Below are 27,038 nucleotides of genomic sequence, written 5' to 3' on the forward strand. Positions count from 1 at the left end.
TTGATTCAAAAATTTCAAGTTTGTTACTTGCTTGTTAAGAAAGATTCAAACTTTAAGTTCTAGAATCATATCTTGTGATTTCTTGTGAATCAAGTCATTAATTGAGATTTTAAAAATCAAATCTTTTTCAAAATTAATTTCAATCATATCTTTTCAAAAATATCTTTTTATCTTATCTTTTTCAAAATTTTATCTTTTTCAAAAATTTGATTTTAAAATATCTTTTCCAACTTCTTATCTTTTCAAAATTGATTTTCAAATCTTTTTCAATCAACTAACTAACTCTTTGTTTGTTTCTTATCTTTTTCAAAACTACCTAACTAATTCTCTCTTTCTAATTTTCGAAAATCCCTTCCCCCTTTTTCAAAATTCAATTTTAATTAACTAATTGTTTAAATTTTAATTTAATTTAATTTCAATTTTCATTTTTCGAAATTTAACTTTAAATTTTATTTTATTATTTTATTAAATTTTTGAAAACTTCTCTCTCTCATCCTATTCTATTTATTTATTCATTCACTAACACATCTCCTCATCTCAAATCACTGCTCCTATCCTCACCCTGTTTGGATTCTCCATTCTTCTTCACCCCTATTCCCTTTCTTCTTCTATTCTTCTTCCCTTCTACTCACATAAAGGAATCCCTATACTGTAACATAGAGGATTCCATATTTTCTTTGTTATTCCTTTCTTTTTCATATGAGCAGGAGCAAGGACAAGAACATTCTTGTTGAAGCAGATCCTGAACCTGAAAGGACTCTGAAGAGGAAACTAAGAGAAGCTAAAATACAACAATCCAGAGACAACCTTATTGAAAATTTCGAACAAGAAAAGGAGATGGCAGCCGAAAATAACAACAATGCAAGAAAGATTCTTGGTGACTTTACTGCACCAAATTCCAATCTACATGGAAGAAGCATTTCCATCCCTGCCATTGGAGCAAACAATTTTGAGCTGAAACCTCAGCTAGTTTCTCTGATGCAACAAAACTGCAAGTTTCATGGACTTCCATCTGAAGATCCTTTTCAATTCTTAACTGAATTCTTACAGATATGTGACACTGTTAAGACTAATGGAGTAGATCCTGAAGTCTACAGGCTTATGCTTTTCCCGTCTGCTATAAGAGACAGAGCTAGAATATGGTTGGACTCTCAACCTAAGGATAGCCTGAACTCTTGGGATAAGCTGGTCACGGCTTTCTTAGCCAAGTTCTTTCCTCCTCAAAAGCTTAGCAAACTTAGAGTGGATGTTCAAACCTTCAAACAGAAAGAAGGTGAATCCCTCTATGAAGCTTGGGAGAGATATAAGCAACTGACCAAAAAGTGTCCTTCTGACATGCTTTCAAAATGGACTATCCTGGATATATTCTATGATGGTCTATCTGAATTAGCTAAGATGTCATTGGACACTTCTGCAGGTGGATCCATTCACCTAAAGAAAACGCCTGCAGAAGCTCAGGAACTCATTGACATGGTTGCTAATAACCAGTTCATGTATACTTCTGAGAGAAATTCCGTGAATAATGGGACGCCTCAGAAGAAGGGAGTTCTTGAAATTGATGCTCTGAATGCCATATTGGCTCAGAACAAAATATTGACTCAGCAAGTCAATATGATTTCTCAGAGTCTGAATGGAATGCAAAATGCATCCAATAGTACTCAAGAGGCATCTTCTGAAGAAGAGGCTTATGATCCTGAGAACCCTGCAAGAGCAGAGGTGAATTACATGGGTGAACCCTATGGGAACACCTATAACCCCTCATGGAGAAATCATCCAAATTTCTCATGGAAGGATCAACAAAAGCCTCAACAAGGCTTTAATAATGGTGGAAGAAACAGGTTTAACAATAGTAAACCTTTTCCATCATCCACTCAGCAATAGACAGAGAATTTTGAGCAGAATCATTCTAGCTTAGCAAATTTAGTCTCTGATCTATCTAAGGCCACTTTGATTTTCATGAATGAAACAAGGTCCTCCATTAGAAATTTGGAGGCACAAGTGGGTCAGCTGAGTAAAAAGGTCACTAAAACTCCTCCCAGTACTCTCCCAAGCAATACAGAAGAGAATCCAAAGAAAGAGTGCAAGGCCATTGAATTAACCATCATGGCCGAACCTACTAGGGAGGGAGAGGACGTGAATCCTAGTGAGAAAGACCTCCTGGGACATTCAGTGATCAACAAGAAGTTTCCTATTGAGGATCTAAAGGAATCTGAGGCTCATATAGAGACCATAGAGATTCCATTCCTAGCCACAGCAAGAGCTGTGATTGATGTGGACAGAGGAGAGTTGATCCTTCAACTGAATGAGGACAACCTTGTGCTTAAAACTCAAGGATCTCTCTCTGCACCCATGGAGAGGAAGCATAAAAAGCTTCTCTCACTGCAGAGTCAACCAAAGCCCCCACAGTCAAACTCTAAGTTTGGTGTTGGGAGGCCACAACCAAACTCTAAGTTTAGTGTTGAACTCCCATATCCAAACTCTAAGTTTGGTGTTGGGAAGTCTCAACAATGCTCTGAACATCTGTGAGGCTCCATGAGAGCCCACTGTCAAGCTATTGACATTAAAGAAGCGCTTGTTGGGAGGTAACCCAATTTTTATTTATCTAATTTTTATTTTTATTTTTATTGTTTTTCATGTTTTATTAGGTTCATGATCATGTGGAGTCATAAAATAATTACAAAAATAAAAAACGAAATCAAAAACAGCAGAAGAAAAATCACACCCTGGAGGAAGGACTTACTGGCATTTAAATGCCAGTAAGGAGCATCTGGCTGGCGTTCAACACCAGAACAGAGCATGGTTCTGGTGCTGAACGCCAGAAACAAGCAACATCTGGTCGTTTAGACGCCAGGAAGACACCCTGGGAGAAGCTGGCGCTGAACGCCAGAAACAAGCATGGAACTGGCGTTCAACGCCAGAAATATGCTACAGATGGGCGTTGAACGCCCAGAACAAACATCAATCTGGCGTTTAAACGCCAGAATTGTATGCAAAGGCGTTTTACATGCCTAATGGGTGCAGGGATGTAAATCCTTGACACCTCAGGATCTATGGACCCCACAGGATCACCTCAGGATCTGTAAATCCCACAGGATCCCCACTTGCCTCTACTCACCTTACCTCCTCATAATCCTAGATCACCCTCTCCTCCATATCTTCTTCTCCTTCTTCTATTCTTTCCTCTTTTGCTCGAGGGCGAGCAACATTCTAAGTTTGGTGTGGTAAAAGCATTGCTTTGTTGCTTTTCCATAACCATTGATGGCACCTAAGGGCAGAGAAACCTCAAAAAAAAAAAGAAGAAGAGAAAAGGGAAGACAAAAGCTTCCACCTCCAAGTCATGGGAGATGGAGAGATTCATGTAAAGGGTCTATAGCTCAGTGGTAGAACATTTGACTGCAAATCAAGAGATCCCTGAGAGACCCAAGGGATACATTTTTCTCCACACAAATTGGGAACAACTAAGGATAGGAGCACCAAAATCACTAGAGGAGCAACAAAGACAAGGAAGAGACATAGAAGAAGCTCAAGGACATCATTGGACCTTCAAGAAGGTGCCACCCTCACTAAGGTAGACTCATTCCTTAACTTCCTTGTTCTTAATTCTCTGTTTTTCGATTTTATGCTATATGTTTATGTTTTGTGTCTCTACTTCATGATCATTAGTATTTAGTAACTATGTCTTAAGGCTATGAATAATTCCATGAATCCTTCACCTCTCTTAAATGAAAAATATTTTTAATTACAAAGGAACAAGAAGTACATGAATTTCGAATTTATCCTTGAATTTAGTTTAATTATATCGATGTGGTGACAATACTTTTTGTTTTCTGAATGAATGCTTGAACAGTGCATATGTCTTTTGAAATTGTTGTTTATGAATGTTAAATATGTTGGCTCTTGAAGAATGATGAACAAAGAAAAATGTTATTGATAATCTGAAAAATCATAAAATTTATTCTTGAAGCAAGAAAAAGCAGTGAATACAAAAGCTTGCAAAAAAAAAAGGAGAAAGAAAAAGAAAAAAGCAAGCAGAAAAAGCCAAAAGCTCTTAAAACCAAAAGGCAAGAGCAAAAATCCAATAGCCCTTAAAACCAAAAGGCAAGGGTAATAAAAAGGATCCAAGGGTTTGAGCATCAGTGGATAGGAGGGCCTAAAGGAATAAAATCCTGGCCTAAGCGGCTAAACCAAGCTGTCCCTAACCATGTGCTTGTGGCGTGAAGGTGTCAAGTGAAAACTTGAGACTGAGCGGTTAAAGTCGAGGTCCAAAGCAAAAAAAAAAAAGAGTGTGCTTAAGAACCCTGGACACCTCTAATTGGGGACTCTAGCAAAGCTGAGTCACAATCTGAAAAGGTTCACCCAATTATGTGTCTGTGGCATGTATGTATCCGATGGTAATACTGGAAAACAGAGTGCTTAGGGCCACGGCCAAGACTCATAAAAGAAGCTGTGTTCAAGAATCAACATACTGAACTAGGAGAATCAATAACACTATCTGAAATTCTAAGTTCCTATAGATGCCAATCATTCTGAACTTCAAAGGATAAAGTGAGATGCCGAAACTATTCAAGAGGCAAAAAGCTACAAGTCCCGCTCATCTAATTAGAATTAATATTCATTGATATTTTGGAATTTATAGTATATTCTCTTCTTTTTATCCTATTTGATTTTCAGTTGCTTGGGGACAAGCAACAATTTAAGTTTGGTGTTGTGATGAGCGGATAATTTATACGCTTTTTGGCATTGTTTTTAGTATGTTTTAGTTAGTTTTTATTATATTTTTATTAGTTTTTAATTAAAAATTACATTTCTTGACTTTACTATGAGTTTGTGTGTTTTTCTATGATTTCAGGTAATTTCTGGCTGAAATTGAGGGACCTGAGCAAAACTCTGATAAAAGGCTGACAAAGGACTGCTGATGCTGTTGGATTCTGACCTCCCTTCACTCGAAATGGATTTTCTGGAGCTACAGAACTCCAAATGGTGCGCTCTCAACGGCGTTGGAAAGTAGACATCCAGAGCTTTCCAACAATATATAATAGTTCATACTTTGTTCGAGATTAGATGACGCAAACTGGGGCTCAACGCCAGTTCTACGCTGCATTCTGGAGTTAAACGCCAGAAACACGTCATGAACCAGAGTTGAACGCCAAAAACACGTTACAACTTGGTGTTCAACTCCAAAAGAAGCCTCTGCACGTGAATGCTCCAAGCTCAGCCCAAACACACACCAAGTGGGCCCCGGAAGTGGATTTTTACGTCATTTACTTACTTCTGTAAACCCTAGTAACTAGTTTAGTATAAATAGAACTTTTTACTATTGTATTTACATCTTTGGATTATCTCTTGATCCTTGGATCACGTTTATGGGGGCTGGCCTCTCGGCCATGCCTGAACCTTCATCACTTATGTATTTTCAACGGTAGAGTTTCTACACTCCATAGATTAAGGTGTGGAGCTCTGCTGTTCTTCATGGATTAATGCAAAGTACTACTGTTTTTCTATTCAATTCAACTTATTCCGCTTCTAAGATATTCTTTCGCGCCTCAACATGAATGTGATGAACGTGACAATCATCATCATTCCCTACGAACGCGTGCCTGATAACCACTCCCGTTCTACCTCAGATTGAATGAGTATCTCTTAGATTTCTAATACAGGGGACCGAGTCCGAGATATTAGGATCTTCGTGGTATAAGTTAGAACCCATGGATGGCCATTCCTGAGATCCGGAAAGTCTAAACCTTGTCTGTGGTATTCCGAGTAGGATCCGGGAAGAGATGGCTGTGACGAACTTCAAACTCGTGAGTGCTGGGCGTAGTGACAGACGCAAAAGGAGGGTGAATTCTATTCCAGTATGATCGAAAACCTCAGATGATTAGCCGTGCCGTGACAGAGCATTTGGACCTTTTTCACAAGAGGAGGGGATGTAGCCATTGACAACGGTGATGCCCTTGCATAAAGTTTGCCAGAGGAACAAAAGCATCTCTATATGCTTATCTGAAATTCTCACCAATGATTTACATAAGTATTTCTATCCTATTTTATTTATCTTCTAAATTATCTAATTATCTAATCCAATCACATTTGAATCCGCCTGACTGAGAGTTACAAGATGACCATAGCTTGCTTCATACCAACAATTTCCGTGGGATCGACCCTTACTCACGTAAGGTTTATTACTTGGACGACCCAGTGCACTTGCTGGTCAGCTACACGGAGTTGTGACAAATTATGAATTAAAATTAGAGCACCAAGTTTTTGGAGCCATTACCAGAGATCACAATTTCACGTACCATTCCCTCAAACCAATCTCAGTACCGCATCAACATTTCAATTTAATGGTTTTCACATTCGTCTTTCAAAACTAACTATTATAAATCTCAATCTAAATCCAAGGTCACTATGACCAATCATCATAGTACTCATCTCTCAAACACGACAACTTGCACCCTCTCATCATCTAAATCCAATTATGGATCAATGATAATTTTCTCATCCGCTTTAGAACTATCAAAGCTCGCAGCCGCAATCAATTCCAACTATTTGGGGATCATTACTTGCAGTAACCCGCTTAACCCTTCTAGTATTCAAACTTAAGATATTATAGTAAACTTTTACAGCTCCTATTCGTAGCTATCCTGTGTTACTGCTTCCGCAAGTTTCTGCTGCTTTATTCTGATCTCTCGTCTAGTACTAGCTCTATCACTTACTTCCACAAGTACTCAACCACAACTTAGCATAACTGGCATTCACTAGATTTCTATCTATGATAGCCAAAACCACATAGCAACTTAATCGTACTTTTAACACGTTGTTACCGATCTTTCGCTTACCAATTCCCAAACCGTCAGATCTATCGGTATCACCCGTTGTTTTAGTGAACACACAACCTTGTTGTTGTCCCTTGGTAGTATTCCAGTTGACCTTCTTAGGACGTTTCCAGGACACGTGTCCAACTCCTCTATAACCATGGTAAAGTCCCAATCCATCTCGACACGGATTTACCGGATTATGTCTTTCACATCTCCCACAAGTCATCCCACTCTGAGGTTGCTTTCCATTAAAGGCCTACCTAATCATTATGCTCACCAAACCTTCTATTAAGATAACTTAGGGTTATCTAGAACAGATCATAATTTTTCATTCGACCATGTATTATGAGTGAATACCAGCCTTCAGCATTGTCTAAAGTGGTAAAGAATTAAGTTATCAGTTTTCTTATTACCTCAGGTACGAGAATCGGACCTGGCAGTCTCCCGGTCCTTTCGGTGTGGGCAATCTCTGACCAAATGTCCTAGCTTTCCGCAATTGTGACACAAACCTGAACCATAACGACACGGTCTATTTGGGTGATGACCTCCACATCTCTGACAGCTCAAAACATCCGAAGCAGCCACTATCTGTTTTCTCCTACCTTTTCCTTGGGAATTCTTATTCGTCGCAAGGTCATTTCGCCCTTGGGAAAAACGTTGTGGGTATCCTCTTCTCTTAAACTCTTGACCCCTTGTTGGGTATTCTTGATTGTGCTCCCTGCGGTGGGACTCCCGACGGTCATTCTTCGCCTCAACAGCCTTCCTCACACATTCTTCAGCAATACGGCTCTTGTTCACAAGTTCGGAGAAGACCCTAATCTCCATCGGTCCAACGGAGCTCAGGATTTCACTTTAAAGTCCTCCCTCATACTTAATACACTTCCATTCCTCGAAGTCTCCCGGGGTTCCTTGACACATACGAGAAAACCTTAATAACTCCTCAAATTTATCCGTATACTGAGATACGGACATTGTACCCTGCTTTAGCTGCAGTAATTCAAGTTCCTTGGCCATTCTAGCAGAATTCGGGAAGTACTTCTTATAGAATTCCACTCAGAAGGCACCCCAGGTGATAGGATCATTCCTCTGCTGCAAGAGATGTCGAGCCCCTTGCCACCAATGCGATGCTTCCCCCATGAGCAGATAGGTAGCAAATTCAACACACTGCTTTTCAGGCACCAACTGCGCTTGCAGTGCTCGCTCCATGGCCTGAAACCAAGTGTCAGCTTCAGTCGGATTGGTGGTTCCCTTGAACTTAGGTGGATTAACCTTTAAGAAAGTTGCCAGTGTCATCGGGCCCTGAGCTCCACTTCCGCCATTGCCATTATTATTTATCTGTTGCCCAAGAGCCTCCGCAGTGGCCTGCATAGCAGCAGCCATATTCTCCAACGCCGCCATAAGGTTTATCGGGCTATTCGGGTTGATTTCCGGTTCCTGAGTACTAGTACATTCTCTCTCACGTCCCCGACCGGGTCCACGAGGCGCCATCTGGTTCCTATACACACCAAACAATCGATATCAAGTTGATCAGTCTCAATATCGGAAGTATAGTGCTTCAAAGTACCAAAGGTACACTCATGGACTTCATGCTAGATGTATCGGTTAGATACCCTAACTAGCACAGGCACAGACTCAGAGTATACACTTAAGCATAAGCAGTTCCATTCCTCAGGCTCACGAGGACGAACTGCTCTGATACCATAATGTAACACCCTAATATGCAAATCCTTATGCTCGAGTCATAAGTCAATGATACTACGGTGGTACGACACTCAGGTGGATTTTTAATATATAGATATAGGTAATTTCGAAAGGAATATTAATCGAGAAGCCTGAAAAGAGTAGAAATAAAATCACGAAGACGTACCACTCACGTTTCGACAACAAAAAGATAAACAGTGAAGCCGAAAGCGATATACGAACAAGGCATAAAGGAGATTAAGAGATAGATAACAGATAGATATATATAACATAAGTAAATAGCCAATAGTCGCGACCCGTGAAGTTTAGGCCGGCTAGGGTACAGTATGAAAGTAGTTGACAACAGTATATCCTAATCTCTCCCAAAGGAAGCACGAGAGCCTCTATAGGTCAGTTTAAAAGAGTTCAATACATAATATAATCATTTCGAAACAAAGGTGGAGAGATTCTAAGCAAAACACAAAGTAGAGAAAATAAAGATCTTCGCCATATCTCAGACGACCCACAACTCACTTCTGAGCACCTGGACCTGTATCTGAAAAACAAGAGATATATACGGAATGAGAACCCCGGGCTCATGGGTTCCCAGTACGGTAAAAGTGCCAAATAAGTATAATGCACTGCAATAAAAACTCATTAAGCATCCTAAACTCCTTTTCACCAAGTATCTAGCCTAGATTATCACTAATCCATGAATAGGCAACTGTCGTAACGGGATACTAAATCTAGTTCATATCTCATATGATTCCCAACTCGCTGACTCTCTCACGAATCGGATTCAGAATCATAAACAAAACCATCATCAGTCGTCCTGTCTCAACAATTCTATATCAATACATCATACCCTCACCTGGAGCTAATGAAATCACATCACTGCGTCTACCCAGGGAGCTCAAATTATCTCATCCAATGGTCATCATCATCATGCAATCGCATCATCAATTCATCTCACCAAGAACAACCCTCAACCTCTACCGACACCAACATGAGGGGTCTCTCAGTTGTACAAACACAAGCAATACAGGCAAGTAATACACAATTAAGGTACAAGTAGAACAAGTAGCACATAATCAGGTAACATAGGATATATAATGTAGAAATCCAAAACAAATAGGCAAACCCAAACAATTCAAGCCAACTCGACGTGTCCGGTAGCTAACCCGGGCACAGTCTCTCTGTTGCGCAATAATATCATTAGAGGGAATATGTGCCCTGTCACCATTAGAGGGTATCTACGCCCTGTCACCATTAGAGGGTATCTGCGCCCTGTCGCCATTAGAGGGTATCGGTGCCCTGTCACCCTTACAACCAGAGAGAAAACACAAGCATACTTACATTCAACATTTTCCATCAATATTCATTTATCATATTCGTTCATTTATCATATATGCATTTATACTCAGCCATAATCCATAATGGCTTTGCCGTAACCCGGCAATAACTCAGCCATCCGGCTCACAGTTCAATCCAGAACTAGCCAATTTATCAACATGGCTCCACTGTATTCGGCAATAACTCAGCCACCTTGCTCATGGTTCAATCAAGAACCAGCCATTTATCAATAAATATAGCCCTTCGGCTCATGGCATACACGGTACTTCCACCATCATCCTCCATATCTCATATAATCATCTTTGATCATCGTTGATCATAACTTTTCCCCTTGCTTCATTCGCAAGTTACCACATCCCCTAGCTCCTTTCTCATTGCAAGGCATATCGTAATGATTTAATACATAAGGGGTGAGATCGGAGGCTTAGAAGTATGAGGTTTGGCTTTTAAAACTCAAAAATTAACTTTGGCATGAAAACAGGGCCACGCGTACGCGTCCTCCACGCGCATGCGTGGATGGCCACAAAGCTCATCGACGCGTCTGCGTCATACACACAGACGCGCGGATTGAAACACAGCCAGACGACGCGTACGCGTCAGCCACGCGTACGCGTCAGCCACGCGTACGCGTGGGTGCATTTGCGCCCCAGGCATAAAACTGGCACAACTCTGGCACAACTCTCGGGAAAATGGCTGGGCATTGGGTGCAACGCATCGACGCGCACGCGTGGATGGTGCCTTCTTGAAGAACGACGCGTACGCGCCAAGTGCGCCTACGCGTGGAGGGTCATTCTACTAAAATTTTCTAAGTTAAAAGCTGCAGAATTCACATATTCAACCCCCAATCTTCCGACGGACATAACTTTCTCATTTTAAATCGTTTTTCGCCCGTTCTTCGAATGGCATGGACATCCCAGATCCAATTTCACTTCTAAACAAGTTTGGCACAAAACAAAAATCCGCAGTCCAAGCTATGTCCCATCAAAGTATGCCCAAAAACCATGTTTTCACACAAGACCACAAAGTGCCATTTTCAACCCTTTTCAAAATCAACCAAAGCATGCCAATTTCAATCCCTTTTGAAATCAATCAAAATATACCAAAACCAACATCAAGCCTCCTCAACTCATACATTAACACTTTACCACAATTCACAAAACTGCCATATAACCGTTTTTACCCATTTCAAACAAATGGCTAAATTGCAAACACATTAACATGTCATACATCCTTCCTCATCCTAATTTCCAACAATACTATTTTCAATCAATCATCATTATACATAATCAATATCATACTCACTATCACGTGGTTTCACCCACTAATCAACCTTAATCATTCCTCAAGCATATATCACAATATACATATCTCTCATGCATCATCATACCATCAAGGCATCATTAATCATAATCACATATATGACCACATAATATATCTCAACCAAAACTAAACATACCTCATCTACATAATTTCACCCAAAATTACCAAATTCCACACTTCAACTCCTCAAACCTTATTATTCAATAACCAACCCAATTATTCATATATTCATTATCTGAAATTCATCCAATCACTTGTGTCATCAAACAATGCACACATCAACTTACCTTCCTTACCTCTTTCCGGCCTCCGGCCCAATTCATAATTTAAAAGCATAAACCACAAATCAATACTCATTACCCAATACATACAATTCTCAATACACCAAGCATACAACTATACAAGGCCACACCATTCTCAACCCAATCATTAATTCACATAACATACCAACTATGCATATTAGCACCAACCATTTACACAATCCAAACTTAATCTTAGGGGCATCTAGCCTAGGAATTCTCATCACACCACACAGTACTTAAATGAAACTTAAACCGTACCTCTTGTAGCCAAACCAATTGGGCCCCTTCTATGGAAGTCTCCACCAACCCTTAGCTCCAAGCCTCACCAAAGCTCCACAAGCAACACCAACCTCCCAATTGTGTATCAAAATCACCAAGTACACTAACATAACCAATATCACATACATACATCAACCTAGGGCTCATAAATATGATAAATCACAAGGGTTGGAGGGTTTCTTACCTTAACCCACTAAAGTTTGTGATGAATATCACCCATGGCTCATACTAGAGCACTCCTAAACAACCAAAATCATAAGGTTTCCTCAAAACCCAAACCAAATTTGAATTTGAAGAGGAAAATGAAAACTGGGCATAGGACAGTGGATTACTCACCACAAAACTTAGATAGAATTGTAGAGGATGAAAATAGCGACGCGTGGCCACAAACGGCTCCTCAATCGGAACTCCGTAGCTCAAGTTATGGTGGTTTGAATATCAAAGAGAGTTAGGTTTTCTCCCTTCCCTCCTCTCTTCTCAATTCAGCGCCCCAACCCTTCCTTTTAGGGTAGAATGAGCTGAAATGCTCATAATTAATGTTTATATATATTGGGTCTTGGGCCCACTTAGGCCCGGTTCACTTATTTTTGTCCGTTAGCCCAATTTTGGGCCAAAACCTTTAAGATTAGCGCTCCAAATCGCATTTTAAATATTTCTACCTTACCTAATTAAAATTCCTCCTTTCTTAACCTTATTTACTTATAATCAATTTTCTCAACTGCAGTACCAGACAGATCTCAGCCGGTACTGCCGGTCAAAATTCCATTGCGCGTTTTTACGCAGAAAACTATGTTTTCCGACTCGGAAAAATTCACTGAATCCAAATATCATATTTAAATGATCAAATTCCAATTTCCAAATCTTCTAACTATATTTGCTCCTATTTAATTTACTATTTAATTAATTTTCGTTAGACCGGGTATTACAAGATCTATGATACTGTTAAGACCAATGGGGTTGATCCCGAGGTCTACAGGCTTATACTTTTCCCGTTTGCTGTAAGAGACAGAGCTAGAATATGGTTGGATTCTCAACCTAAGGATAGCCTGAACTCTTGGGATAAGCTGGTCACGGCTTTCTTAGCCAAGTTCTTTCCTCCTCAAAAGCTTAGTAAGCTTAGAGTTGATGTTCAAACCTTCAGACAAAAAGAAGGTGAATCCCTCTATGAAGCTTGGGAGAGATATAAGCAACTGACCAAAAAGTGTCCTTCTGACATGCTTTCAGAATGGACCATCCTGGATATATTCTATGATGGTCTGTCTGAATTATCAAAGATGTCACTGGACCATTCTGCAGGTGGATCCATTCACCTAAAGAAAACGCCTGCAGAAGCTCAGGAACTCATAGACATGGTTGTAAATAACCAGTTTATGTACACTTCTGAAAGGAATCCTGTGAGTAATGGGATGCCTCAGAGGAAGGGAGTTCTTGAAATTGATGCTCTGAGTGCCATATTGGCTCAGAATAAACTATTGACTCAGCAAGTCAATATGATTTCTCAGAGTCTGAATGGATTGCAAGCTACATCCAACAGTACTCAAGAGGCATCTTCTGAAGAAGAGGCTTATGATCCTGAGAACCCTGCAATAGCAGAGGTGAATTACATGGGTGAACCTTATGGAAACACCTATAATCCCTCATGGAGAAATCATCCAAATTTCTCATGGAAGGATCAACAAAAGCCTCAACAAGGCTTTAATAATGGTGGAAGAAACAGGTTTAACAATAGCAAGCCTTTTCCATCATCCACTCAGCAACAGACAGAGAATTCTGAGCAGAGTCCCTCTAGCTTAGCAAATATAGTCTCTGATCTATCCAAGGCCTCTTTAAGTTTCATGAATGAAACAAGGTCCTCCATTAGAATTTTGGAGGCACAAGTGGGCCAGCTGAGTAAAAGAGTCGCTGAAACTCCTCCTAGTACTCTCCCAAGCAATACAAAAGAGAATCCAAAAAGAGAGTGCAAGGCCATTACCTTGCTTGGTGTGGCCGAACCTACAATGGAGGAGAAGGACGTAAATCCCAGTGAGAAAGACCTCCTGGGACGTTCAGTGAACAATAAGGAGTTTCCCTTAGAGGAACCAAAGGAATTTGAGGCTCATCTAGAGACCATAGAGATTCCAATGAACCTCCTTCTGCCCTTCATGAGCTCTGATGAGTATTCTTCTTCTGAAGAGAATGAAGACGTTACTGAAGAGCAAGTTGCTAAGTACCTTGGGGCAATCATGAAGTTGAATGCCAAATTATTTGGTAATGAGACTTGGGAAGATGAACCTCCCTTGCTCACCAATGAACTGAATGCATTGGATAGGCAGAAATTATGTCAAAAGAAGCAGGATCCTGGTAAATTCTTAATACCCTGTAACATAGACACCATGACCTTTGAGAAGGCTCTGTGTGACCTGGAGTCAGGCATAAACTTAATGCCACTCTCTGTAATGGAGAAACTTGGGATCTTTGAGGTGCAAGCTGCCAGAATCTCATTAGAGATGGCAGACAACTCAAGAAAACAGGCTTATGGACAAGTAGAGGACGTGTTAGTAAAGGTTGAAGGCCTTTACATCCCTGCTGATTTCATAATCCTAGACACTGGGAAGGAGGAGGATGAATCTATCATCCTTGGAAGACCCTTTGATGGTATTTTTGTTGGAAAAACAAATTTCCAAAACACCTAAAACTCTCTGGCAAGTGTACCGGGTTGCATCAAGTAGTAAAACTCACTTAGAGTGAGGTCGATCCCACAGGGATTGATGGATCAAGCAACTTTAGTGGGTGATTAGTTTAGTCAAGCTAACATTGAGTGAATTGTGTGAAATTGTAGCTAACAGAAAGTAAATGACAATGAATTTAAAGTTGCAGAATGTAAATTGACAAGTAACTTAAAGAGCAAGAAATGTAAATTGCAAGAATCTTAAATGACAAGAAATATAAATTGCATCAAATATAAAGGGGAGTGGGTGCTGGAATTGCAGAAATTAAACAAGAGAAAGTAAATTGCAACAAATAGAAGAACTAAAGATGAATTGAATTGCAATAGATCTTAAACAGAAGAGTAAAATGCCTTGAAGAATTTAAAAAAACAGAAAAGCAATGCTTAATTTGCAGCAATTTAAAGGTGGTTCAAGATCTCAGGAGTGGAAGAGACTAGATAACAAGTCTAGATCTCAAATCCTTCCTTGATCCAACAAGAACAATTGCAAAATGAAAATATAAAAGTAGATTGCAGAAGAAAAGAAAGTGAAGTTACAGATGGAGAACGAAAACAGAATTCCTTCCAATCTCAATCCAGAATTTCAAAACAGAAAAGAAAACTAAGAAAGAAAGCAAAATGAAACCTAAAGAGTGCACAACTCCCTATTGGAGCTAGCCTCCTTTCTAATCGAGCTCTCTTATGAAAATGAGAATGGTGCCTTTATATAGGCTTTTTACAAAATAAAATGAAATTGAAATGAAAAACAAATTAAATGAAAATCCTAATTCTAGCTTGTTCTTGTGCCTTTGAGTGATGATGTGGGCTTTGCTTGCTTTGGATCTGAGGAGAAATGGGTTTGGTTGGCCTTGATTCAATTTGGAGAAGAATTGAATTTAAATGGAATTTTTATTCAATTTTTGGTCCATGGGTGTTCCTCCCAGGGGGATGCTCAGCTCAAGTGGTGAGCGGAGCATTGAGCTTGCTTGTGTTGCCTTGTGCCCCTGGACCGTGTCAAGATGCGCGCTCCACTTCCCTGGCCCGTGTCAAGATGCTTGTGTGATGTACCATGGGTAGCGCTCTGCTCACTTTGTGAGCTGAGCCCAATATGAGGCCAAGAAACAAGGAAAGGAAAGACCAAGCTCAGCTCACAAAGTGAGCATTATCGAGAGCACAGCACTCTCTAAGTGAGCGCTACTTTGCCTTGGAGTGAGGTTCCAGCTTCGAGCCTTGGTGGAAGCATTGGCTGATTTTTTTGCTTATTTTTGGCCCTTAAAGATGCATTTCATTCGTGCCTCTATTTCATGCCAAATATAGGTTTCCATACATTGTTGGAAAGCTCTGAATGTCAGCTTTCCAACGCAACTAGAAGCACATCAATCGGACATCTGTAGCTCAAGTTATAGCCCTTGGAAGGAGGCATGGTCATGCTGTGAGCGCCCAGATTTTAACTTAGCCAAAATTCTGCTTTCCAAGCTTATCTTTGCATCAGGTCAATGCTCAGCTCACAAAAGTGAGTTGAGCATTGTGCTGATTGCCTCTTTTCCCTTAATTTGGTCATGGGCCACGCTTTTAAAAGCGTGGCCTAAGGCTCCAAAGTGTGCTCCAACTTCAAAGTGTTCCCCAAAGCTCTTTTTTTCTCCTTTTTAGCTTATTTTGTGCTTTTTTTGCTTCTTTTTCTTCTTATTTCCTACAAGATTTATAAAATTAAAAGATCAAATTAATATACCATTTAAGCACAAAAGCATTCAATATTTAAGCACAAATCATCTATTTCTTGTATGAAAAAGCATAGAAAAACATGACATGGTGACATGTCATCACAACACCAAACTTAAACCTTGCTTGTCCTCAAGCAAGAAAAGAATCATGCAATAAAGATTGACAATCCAAGGTAAGAAGAATTGCAACTCGATGTTCGTGGTAAGCTAGTTTTCTAAGCATGCTTCAATCACAAAAGAGATGTAAATGATTGATGCTTCTATCTAGCTCAATTTATGAAATCTTTCTCTTATATTTCTTCCTTGAAACAAGCTTTTGATTTTTCTTATTAGCTTCTCCTTTTGGGTGCTTTGCCCCATGAGTTAATAACAAAGCTATGACTTTAAATGCTTTGTTTTCAAGTATTACCACTTGATACATAAGCACCACAAGCATTTGATTAGAGGACTTCATTAAGCTCATTTTTCTTTTCTTTTCTTGACTCTCTAATCATTGATGCTCAGAGCCTTGAGCTTTGAGGGAGTGCTTTTGCACTTTGAGCCTAACCTTGACTTCTAAGTGTTTTGTTTTCAAGCATTTGGCTTGATACATAAACACCACAAGTACTTAGCAAATAAATTGCCATTGGTACTCAGAGCCTTCAGCTTTCTCATTCTTTCCCTTTTTCTTTTCTTGCTTTAATTGTATTTGCTTCTTCAAGGTTTTCATGATTTTCAAAAGATTTCACAAAATGTCCTAGATGAAAACTTCAATTAAATAAAATCCAATGCAGTTGAGCAACAATTAATCATACTAGCTTTCCAATACTTGTATGCACATGCTAAAACCTTCTTTAATGCCTTGTTTGTTTATGATCATGATACTTTACTGCTTACAGCTTTACAAAACTCAAGTTGGTAGTCATAATGCCACAGCAACATGTTACAATTTAATATTCAAGCTATGCTTACTCATACCACACATGCATACAGAGAATATAAAGACAATCATGCAAAATAAAGTGTTGGAAACAAAGAAGAGGAAAAGGAACTTTACAACCTTGTAGTTCATCTTCATTATTGTTGTCCTTTTTCCTCTATTCTTCCTCCTTCCCTTGCCAAACTCAGAATGCTTGCTTATCCTCAAGCAACAATTAGAACAATGGCTATGGGGCTAAGATGGATCATAAATGTCTTACACAATGAAAAGTTAGTAGTACATATGTTCTAAGCAAGCAAAATTAAAGATGATAATCAAGGCACAAGAGACAGAGACATTGTGATTGCAAACTTAAGAAGGTGAGCATAATACTTTGCATAAAGAATAAGTGGCACACCAAACTTAGTGTGACTCTTTCACTTGGAATTAATGCAAGTATCTAGTAGATATTGGAACCAAATTTTTGTTGCATAGCAACACCAAACTTAGAATGCAATCATATGTCAATTTATTTGAATTAAAACTAAGCAAGTGAAACTGTTATATGTTAAGTACAATTACCAAGCCAAGAATATGTCATGAATAAGGATCTCTTGGTGATGTATTAACAAAAACAGTTAATAAAAGAAAGGACTAAAAACAAGTAAATGAATAAAACAAAAAGAGAAACTAAATTATCCAACTAAGAAGAAAAATGACACTGTAAAGGGCATTATGATTATGCATACAAGTGGTGTTGCTGAATAAATTGCATAGAAAATAAGTGGCACACCAAACTTAGAATCTTAGTGTGACACTTTCAATTTTGTGATTTGATGCAATCATTCAGAAGGATTGAAAATTGTTGCAGGGCAACACCAAACTTAGAATGTAACCATATGCCAATTTATTGAAATTTAAACAAAGAAAGGAGAAGAAATGTACCTACGTTCTACCTGTTCTTCACTTTCTTCCTCTTCTTCCAATTTGTTAAGAGGAATGACCTCAAGGGGGGAAGTTTCAGCTATTGTCCCCTTTCTTGGTTTCCTCTCAGCAAGCCTCCTTTTGTACATAGCTTGATTGAGCTTGCTTGTTGGATCAGGGGAAGGATTGTTTGTAGTTGACCTTCTCTTGAATGTTGTCCTTGATATTTTGGTCACAATCCTCTTCTTGGTGCTTTTGTTAATTGCCTTCACTTCTTGGATGTCAAGACATGGTTGCTGTGTGATTTTTGGAGTGTTTTTTTCATCAAAAGCCTCTTGAATTGGTTGTTCCATAAGCCCTTCCTCTTTCTTCGTTGCACTCAACAACTGAGCCAACCTTACTTCCATATTTTTGAGGGACTTTTCTTGCTCTTCCCAGTACTTCTTTGTCTCCTCCGTAAATCTTTTGAGCATGGACTCAAGCTTTGAGAGTCTTTGGCTATTGGAAGTTTGTTTTGGTTGTGAGTCTTTGGCTATTGGACAATCTCTCATGTGACTTGACTGCTCAGAATTTGCAGTTTCTTGGTAATACTCCCAGCCACCATTAGAATCATGACTTGCATCATTTTGTGGTGGAGGGAGATATCCCATATGATTTTCTTTCTCATCTTGTGTTTCTGAAGCAATTCTCCATGGATTGGAGTGCTCAGAATCTGTGATTTCTTGGTGATATTCCCAACCATCATTAGAGATTGATGATGGTGGGTAATATCCCATAAAATTTTGTTTGACCATAAGATGAGTTGAACTCCATTTGTATTTTGTAAAATGCAACATCAATGAAAATTGAAATTCATGTCACAGAGAAAGAATTTCTTAGTGAGGCAAAAACACAAACACCTTGGTTTCAAGAACAAAAACACAAAAAAAAATGCTTAATCTAGACTTCTCACCCACTTAATCATTGTTGATCTAAATCAATCCCCGGCAACGTCGTCAAAAACTTGATGGTATTTTTGTTGGAAAAACAAATTTCCAAAACACCTAAAACTCTCCGGCAAGTGTACCGAGTCGCATCAAGTAGTAAAACTCACTTAGAGTGAGGTCGATCCCACAGGGATTGATGGATCAAGCAACTTTAATGGGTGATTAGTTTAGTCAAGCTAACATTGAGTGAATTGTGTGAAATTGTAGCTAACAGAAAGTAAATGACAATGAATTTAAAGTTGCAGATTGTAAATTGACAAGTAACTTAAAGAGCAAGAAATGTAAATTGCAAGAATCTTAAATGACAAGAAATATAAATTGCATCAAATATAAAGGGGAGTGGGTGCTGGAATTGCAGAAATTAAACAAGAGAAAGTAAATTGCAACAAACAGAAGAACTAAAGATGAATTGAATTGCAATAGATCTTAAACAGAAGAGTAAAATGCCTTGAAGAATTTAAAAAAATAGAAAAGCAATGCTTAATTTGCAGCAATTTAAAGGTGGTTCAAGATCTCAGGAGTGGAAGAGATTAGATAACAAGTCTAGATCTCAAATCCTTCCTTGATCCAACAAGAACAATTGCAAAATGAAAATATAAAAGTAGATTGCAGAAGAAAAGAAAGTGAAGTTGCAGATGGAGAACGAAAACAGAATTCCTTCCAATCTCAATCCAAAATTTCAAAACAGAAAAGAAAACTAAGAGAGAAAGCAAAATGAAACCTAAAGAGTGCACAACTCCCTATTGGAGCTAGCCTCCTTTCTAATCGAGCTCTCTTATGAAAATGAGAATGGTGCCTTTATATAGGCTTTTTACAAAATAAAATGAAATTGAAATGAAAAACAAATTAAATGAAAATCCTAATTCTAGCTTGTTCTTGTGCCTTTGAGTGATGATGTGGGCTTTGCTTGCTTTGGATCTGAGGAGAAATGGGTTTGGTTGGCCTTGATTCAATTTGGAGAAGAATTGAATTTAAATGGAATTTTTATTCAATTTTTGGTCCATGGGTGTTGCTCCCAGGGGGATGCTCAGCTCAAGTGGTGAGCAGAGCATTGAGCTTGCTTGTGTTGCCTTGTGCCCCTGGACCGTGTCAAGATGCGCGCTCCACTTCCCTGGCCCGTGTCAAGATGCTTGTGTGATGTACCATGGGTAGCGCTCTGCTCACTTTGTGAGCTGAGCCCAATATGAGGCCAAGAAATAAGGAAAGGAAAGACCAAGCTCAGCTCACAAAGTGAGCATTATCGAGAGCACAGCACTCTCTAAGTGAGCGCTACTTTGCCTTGGAGTGAGGTTCCAGCTTCGAGCCTTGGTGGAAGCATTGGCTGATTTTTTTGCTTGTTTTTGGCCCTTAAAGATGCATTTTGTTCGTGCCTCTATTTCATGCCAAATATAGGTTGCCATACATCGTTGGAAAGCTCTGAATGTCAGCTTTCCAACGCAACTAGAAGCACATCAATCGGACATCTGTAGCTCAAGTTATAGCCCTTGGAAGGAGGCATGGTCATGGTGTGAGCGCCCAGATTTTAACTTAGCCAAAATTCTGCTTTCCAAGCTCATCTTTGCATCAGGTCAATGCTCAGCTCACAGAGTGAGCTGAGCATTGTGCTGATTGCCTCTTTTCCCTTAATTTGGTCATGGGCCATGCTTTTAAAAGCGTGGCCTAAGGCTCCAAAGTGTGCTCCAACTTCAAAGTGTTCCCCAAAGCTCTTTTTTTCTCCTTTTTAGCTTATTTTGTGCTTTTTTTGCTTCTTTTTCTTCTTATTTCCTACAAGATTTATAAAATTAAAAGATCAAGAAAATATACCATTTAAGCACAAAAGCATTCAATATTTAAGCACAAATCATCTATTTCTTGTATGAAAAAGCATAGAAAAACATGACATGGTGACATGTCATCACCCTTCCTAGCCACAGCAAAAGCTGTGATTGATGTGGACAGAGGAGAGTTGGTTCTTCAACTGAATGAGGACTACCTTGTGTTTAAGACTCAAGGTTCTCCTTCTGTAACCATGGAGAGGAAGCATGAAAAGCTTCTCTCACTGTAGAGTCAACCAAAGCCCCACAGTCAAACTCTAAGTTTGGTGTTGGGAGGCCACAACCAAACTCTAAGTTGGGTGTTGAACCCCCATATCCAAACTCTAAGTTTGGTGTTGGGAGGTTTCAACAAGGCTCTGAACATCTGTGAGGCTCCATGAGAGTTCACTGTCAAGCTATTGACATTAAAGAAGCGCTTGATGGGAGGCAACCCAATGTATTTAATTATATCTATTTTATTTTTATTTTCATGTTTATTTCATGTTTTATTAGGTTGATGATCATGTGGAGTCACAAAAACTACAAAAAAAATTGAAAACAGAATGAAAAACAGCTCACCCTGGAGGAAGAGCTTACTGGCGTTTAAACGCCAGTAAGGCTAGCAGAATGGGTGTTAAACGCCCAGTCTGGCACCATTCTGGGCATTTAACGCCAAGAATGGGCAGCAAACTGGTGTTTAACGCCAGAACAGAGCATGAAACTGGCGTTAAACGCCAGAAACAAGCAGCAGTCTGGCGTTTAAATACCAGGATTGCACCCTGAGGAAAGCTGGCGTTAAACGCCAGAAACAAGCATCGAAGTGGCGTTTAATGCCAGAAACAAGCATGAAAGTGGCGTTTAACGCCATAAATGGGAAGCAGTTTGGCGTTAAACGCCAGGATTGCATACATAGGGCGTTTTACACGCCTAAAAGGTGCAGGGATGTGAAATCCTTGACACCTCAAGATATGTGGACCCCACAGGATCACCTCAGGATCTGTGGACCCCATAGGATCCCCACCTACCTCCACTCACTTTCTCTCTTCTTCCTCACACAATCCAATAACCCTCTTCCCAAACACCCATTCACCAATCACCTCAATCTCTCTTCCCCATCACCTCTTCACCACTCACGTCCATCCACACTTTCCCATAAACCCCACCTACCTTCAAATTCAACATCTCTTTCCCACCCAAACCCACCCTAAATGGCCAAACCCTAACCCCTCCCCCTCCACTATATAAACCCCTCATTCCTTCTTCATTTTCACAAAACACAACCCTTTCTTCTTACCCTTGGCCAAATACACACCCCTCTCCCTTTCCTCCATTCTTCTTCTTCTTCTCCTTTTTTCTCTCTTCTTTTACTGGAGGACGAGCAAACATTCTAAGTTTGGTGTGGTAAAAGCATAGCTTTCTTTTGTTTTTCCATAACCAATGATAGCACCTAAGGCCAGAGAAACCTCAAGAAAGAGGAAAGGAAAGGCAATTGCTTCCACCTCTAAGTCATGGGAAATGGAGAGATTCATCTCAAAAGCCCATCAAGACCACTTCTATGAAGTTGTGGCCAAGAAGAAAGTGATCCCTAAGGTTCCTTTCAAGCTCAAGAAGAATGAATATCCAGAGATCCGACTTGAGATCCAAAGAAGAGGTTGGGAAGTCCTCACCAACCCCATTCAACAAGTCGGGATCCTAATGGTTCAAGAGTTCTATGCAAACGCATGGATCACTAGAAACCATGATCAAAGTATGAACCTGAATCCAAAGAATTGGCTTACCTTGGTTCGGGGGAAATACTTAGATTTCAGTCCGAAAAGTGTAAGGTTGGCGTTTAACTTGTCAATGATGGAAGAAAATGCACGCCCCTACACTAGAAGGGTCAACTTTGATCAAAGATTAGACCAAGTCCTCATGGACATATGAGCGGAAGGAGCTCAATGGAAGATTGACTCAAAAGGCAAACCGTTTCAACTGAGAAGACTGGACCTTAAGCCTATAGCTAGAGGATGGTTGGAGTTCATTCAACGCTCAATCATTCCTACTAGCAACCGGTCTAAAGTTACTGTAGACCGGGCCATCATGATCCATAGTATCATGATTGGGGAGGAAGTTGAAGTTCATGAGATTATACCTCAAGAACTCTACAAGGTGGCTGATAAGCCTTCCACTTTGGCAAGGTTGGCCTTTCCTCACTTCATTTGCCACCTCTGCAATTCGGCTGGGATTGACATAGAGGGAGATATTCTCATTGATGAGGACAAGCCCATCACTAAGAAGAGGATGGAGCAAACAAGAGAGCCTATTCATGGAGTTCAAGAGACGCATAGGAAGCTCATCATCAAGAAATCCCTGAGATGCCTCAAGGGATGCATTTTCCTCCAAGTAACTATTGGGAACAACTCAACACTTCTCTAGAAGGATTGAGTTATAACATGAACCAATTAAGGGTAGAACACCAAGAGCACTCCATCATTCTCAATGAGATTAGAGAAGATCAAAGAGCTATGAGGGAGGAGCAACAAAGATAAGGAAGAGACATAGAGGAGCTCAAGAGCACCATTGGTTCTTCAAGAAGAGGAAGATGCCACCCTCACTAAGGTGGACCCATTCCTTAATCTCCTTGTCCTTATTTTCATGTTTTTCATTTACTATGCTTTATGTTTTAGTTATGTTTGTGTCTTTACTATATGATCATTAGTGTCTAGTAACTATGTCCTAAAGATATGAGTGTCCTATGAATCCATCACCTCTCTTAAATGAAAAATATTGTAATTACAAAAGAACAAGAAGTACATGAATTTCGAATTTATCCTTGAAATTAGTTTAATTATTTTGATGTGGTGACAATACTTTTTGTTTTCTGAATGAATGCTTGAACAGTGCATATATCTTTTGAATATGTTGTTCATGAATGTTAAATATGTTGGCTTTTGAAGAATGATGAAAAAGGAGAAATGTTATTGATAATCTGAAAAATCATAAAAATGATTCTTGAAGCAAGAAAAAGCAGTGAATACAAAAGCTTGCAGAAAAAAAAAAGAGAAAAGAAAAAATGGCGTAAAAAAAAGAGAGAAAGAAAAAGAAAAAGCAAGCAGAAAAAGCCAATAGCCCTTAAAACCAAAAGGCAAGGGTAATAAAAAGGATCCAAGGCTTTGAGCATCAGTGGATAGGAGGGCCTAAAGGAATAAAATCCTGGCCTAAGCGGCTAAACCAAGTTGTCTCTAACCATATGCTTGTGGCGTGAAGGTGTCAAGTGAAAAGCTTGAGATTGAGCGGTTAAAGTCGTGATCCAAAGTAAAAAGAGTGTGCTTAAGAACCCTGGACACCTCTAATTGGGGACTCTAGCAAAGCTGAGTCACAATCTGAAAAGGTTCACCCAGTTATGCGTTTGTGGCATGTATGTATCCGGTGGTAATACTGGAAAACAGAGTGCTTTGGGCCACGGCCAAGACTCATAAAGTAGCTGTGTTCAAGAATCAACATACTGAACTAGGAGAATCAATAACACTATCTAAATTCTAAGTTCCTATAGATGTCAATCATTCTGAACTTCAAAGGATAAAGTGAGATGCCAAAACTATTCAAGAGGCCAAAAGCTACTAGTCCCGCTCATCTGATTGGAGCTAAGTTTCATTGATAGTTTGAAATTTATAGTATATTCTCTTCTTTTTATCCTATTTGATTTTCAATTTCTTGGGGACAAGCAACAATTTAAGTTTGGTGTTGTGATGAGCGGATAATTTATACGCTTTTTGGCATTGTTTTTAGTATGTTTTTAGTATGATTTAGTTAGTTTTTATTATATTTTTATTAGTTTTTAATTAAAAATCACATTTCTGGACTTTACTATGAGTTTGTGTGTTTTTCTGTGATTTCAGGTAAATTCTGGCTAAAATTGAGGGACCTGAGCAAAAATCTGATTCAGAGACTGACAAAGGACTGCTGATGCTGTTGGATTCTGACCTCCCTGCACTCGAAATGGATTTTCTGGAGCTACCAGAGTCCAAATTGCGCGCTCTAAATTGCGTTGGAAAGTAGACATTCAGGGCTTTCCAGCAATATATAATAGTTCATGCTTTGCTCGAGGTTAGATGACGCAAACTGGCGTTGAACACCAAATCTCTGCCCAATTCTGGAGTCAAACGCCAGAAACAGGTTGCAAAGCAGAGTTAAACGCCAGAAACACGTTACAAACTGGCGTTTAACTCCAAGGAAGACCTCTACATGTAAAAGCTTCAATGCTCAGCCCAAGCACACACCAAATGGGCCCCGGAAGTGGATTTCTACATCATTTACTTATTTCTGTAACCCTAGTAACTAATTTAGTATAAATAGAAATTTTTACTATCATCTTCGGGGAATCTCTGGATGTTTAGTTCTTAGATCATGGAGGCTGGCCTCTCGGTTATGCCTGGACCTTGTTCTTATGTATTTTCAACGGTAGAGTTTCTACACACCATAGATTAAGGTGTGGAGCTCTGCTGTACCTCGAGTATTAATGCAATTACTACTATTTTCTATTCAATTCAAGCTTATTCCTATTCTAAGATATTCATTCGCACCCAAGAACATGATGAATGTGATGATTATCTGACGCTCATCACCATTCTCACCTATGAACGCGTGCCTGCCAACCACTTCCGTTCTACATGCAAACAAGGCTTGGATGTGCATCTCTTAGCCTCCTGATCGTGAGATCAGAGTCTTCGTGGTATAAGTTAGAACCCATGGACAGCCATTCCCGAGATCTAGAAAGTCTAAACCTTGTCTGTGGTATTCCGAGTAGGATCTGGGAAGGGATGGCTGTGACGAGCTTCAAACTCGCGAGTGCTGAGCGTAGTGACAAATGCAAAAGGATAGTAAATCCTATTCTAGTATGATCGAGAACCGACAGATGATTAGCCATGCAGTGACAGCGCATTGGACCATTTTCACTGAGAGGACGGTGATAAACCACTATTTTATGGTTTATCTTGTGCTCAATTGAGTGGTTTTTATCTATTCTTTACCCACTTATTCATACTATTGCATGGTTTTGTATTTGCCTTCCTAATTATGTGCTTTGATTGAAAACATGCTTCTTTGGCCTTAAGTTCCCTATGTTTAATCCTCTCTTATTACCATTAGATGCCTTGATATGTGTGTTAAGTGATTTCAGAGATTACAGGGCAAGAATGGCTCAGAGGATGGAAAGGAAGCATACAAAAGTGGAAGGAATACAAGAAGTTGGAGAAACTGCTAAGCTGTCCAGCCTGACCTCTTTGCACTCAAACGGCTATAACTTTAGCTACAGAGGTCCAAATAATGCGGTTTTAGTTTCGTTGGAAAGCTAACGTCCGGAGCTTCGATTGGATATATAATATGCCATAGTTGCCCTGACGCTAGGCGACGCGAACACGTACTTCACGCGGACGCGTCGCAGTGACAAAAAATCAGCGTGTTTGAATTCGCAACCAGCAAATTCTGGGCTGTTTTCGACCCAGTTTGCGGCCCAGAAAACACAGATTAGAGGCTATAAAGTGGGGGAATACATCCATTCAGAAGGAGGCTCTCATAATTCATAATTTTAGGTTTAGATGTAGTTCTTAGAGAGAGAGGTTCTCTCCTCTCTCTTAGGATTAGGATTTAGGATTTCTCTTAGTTTTAGGATTGCTTCTCAATGTTCTTTTTATTTATTTTCTCAATTTAATTTATGAATATCCATGTTAGATTTAAGTTCTTTTGTTAATCCAATTCGAGGTATTTTCAGATTTAATTTTGCTTTGCTTTATTTATATGAATGCTTTTAATTTAATTTAGATATTTTCCCTTTTGGCTTTGGTTAAATAATTGGTGACTCTTGAGTTATCAAACTCATTGTTGATTGAAAATTGAAATTCTTCAAGAATTAATTCGAGATCCAATAACTCTAACTTTTCCCAAGGAAAGACTGGGACTTGAGGATTCGAATTAATTCGTCCACTTAACTTACCTTCATAGTTAGAGGTTAACAAAGTGGGAGAAAAATCCAATTCTCATTACAATTGATAAGGATAACTAGGATAGGACTTCCAGTTCTTCATACCTTACCAAAAGATTTTATTATTGTTAATTTATTTTACTTGTCATTTAAATATACCTGTGCCCATTGCCCAAACTTCAAAACCCCGATTTACAATTTTCATAACCAATAATAAGAACATACTTCCCTGCAATTCCTTGAGAAGACGACCCGAGCTTTAAATACTCGGTTATCAATTTTAAAGGAGTTTGTTACTTATGACAACCAAAACGTTTGTAAGAAA

The 27,038-nt window shown here is 39.4% G+C and overlaps 2 non-coding genes across 2 annotated transcripts; both read right to left on the reverse strand.

Annotated features, from left to right (window-relative positions):
- Nucleotides 1–1,233: 1,233 nt before the first annotated feature.
- Nucleotides 1,234–1,341, reverse strand: LOC148578953 (small nucleolar RNA R71). The gene has a single exon (XR_015895974.1). It is a non-coding gene; the product is annotated as a small nucleolar RNA R71 (small nucleolar RNA).
- An 11,517-nt stretch (nucleotides 1,342–12,858) lies between these two features.
- On the reverse strand, nucleotides 12,859–12,966 carry LOC148578954 (small nucleolar RNA R71). Its single transcript, XR_015895745.1, has one exon. It is a non-coding gene; the product is annotated as a small nucleolar RNA R71 (small nucleolar RNA).
- Nucleotides 12,967–27,038: the final 14,072 nt, after the last annotated feature.

This window comes from Arachis ipaensis, chromosome B10, assembly GCF_059453495.1.
Source record: "Arachis ipaensis isolate K30076 ecotype BB chromosome B10, ASM5945349v1, whole genome shotgun sequence".
NCBI lineage: Eukaryota > Viridiplantae > Streptophyta > Magnoliopsida > Fabales > Fabaceae > Arachis > Arachis ipaensis.